Source organism: Cyprinodon variegatus, unplaced genomic scaffold, assembly GCF_000732505.1.
Source record: "Cyprinodon variegatus isolate N-32 unplaced genomic scaffold, C_variegatus-1.0 Scaffold58, whole genome shotgun sequence".
NCBI lineage: Eukaryota > Metazoa > Chordata > Actinopteri > Cyprinodontiformes > Cyprinodontidae > Cyprinodon > Cyprinodon variegatus.
The window spans coordinates 469,635-470,934 of record NW_015150511.1 but is presented as its reverse complement, the minus strand read 5'-3'; positions in this window follow the sequence as shown (position 1 = coordinate 470,934).

Sequence of the window (1,300 nt, the reverse complement as noted above, 5' to 3'; positions counted from 1 at the left end):
CGATAAAACTTGCTCGATAGCCATGCTAATGCTAGTTTCATCGTCTGAAGCCGCCATGTTCTTTAGACTGAACTGTCGCGCTTCTTGTTGCGTCACACCTCAACCCGCCTCAAAGCCAACACTGATTGGACGTTCGTTTGGTGAACGGCTCCAAATTTTCTTCAACGGAGAGTCTCCAGACTGATTTGCGAGTGAAATCTTGAAAGCTTGCGAGATCAGGATGGTCTCACGAGGCTACCTGTTTCCAGCACTATTTGGATAGCACTTATGGAGACCGCAGATGCATTTCCAGTGTGTATTAAGTGTCCTTAACAATTTCAAAAATTAAATAAAGTATTAAATAATTAATACAATTGCCCCCTACATCTACTGTTCCATAGTGATATTTTTAGGGGGTCGCCACTGTAATTCTTGGGGTCACAGACTAAAAAGTTTGGGAACCCCTGTCCTAGACAGTGGTATAGGCGCTCCAATGCCATTAGAGAGGCTCCTTCTTTTACTTTTAAAACTTGTTTTGAGGGAAAAGTCCGGTCAGCGAGGAATGATCAATGGATCATTATCTATACCTAAAACTAATACCTTCATGGTGATTTAATGAATTTAGTGTTAATCAGTAAAAAAGGAAAAATTATAATTTTCGTTGTGATCACCGAGTCCGGAACCGGACGTTTTTGCTCAAACATAGTATAACACCTCACTCCAGACATCTTCCGGCAGTGATGCCATAGTGCGGTAAGCCTAGCGCCATTCTCCCCGCTTTGCAAGCAAAATCAATGGGAACTACTAGACACATCTGAAATCAACATTTTTCAAGATTTCCAGAGGACTTCACCATTGAAATTCACGAGAGCTATAGTTAAACTGACAATGCCCACGTGCATGGCAGTTGGATGTTGTAAAACATCGGGTAAAAGTGGGGGGAAAAAAGTGTTATTTCACCTTTCCGATTCCTGATGAAGGGTTTATCGTTGGATTGCCAACTTGAAAAGGGAGGATTTGCCATCGAAATTCTGGCCAGAGAAAAAAACACCTAACATGTAGCCAATATTTCAAAGAAGAATGTTTTCAAGATGACTTGGATAATAACGCTTTGTGACAAACACCAGATACAGCACTGGGACTTGATCAACCGCCGATACCGCACCGTGACGTCACAAACCAGTAGGTGGCAGTAGTGTTCTTTGACAAACATGGATGCCTCCAGTAAAGCACATTCAAATGAAAATTACTCTTAATTAAAAACAGTATGTAATAACTTCATATTTAAAGTACTTTCAGAAGTTTCAAATCTGAATATGAA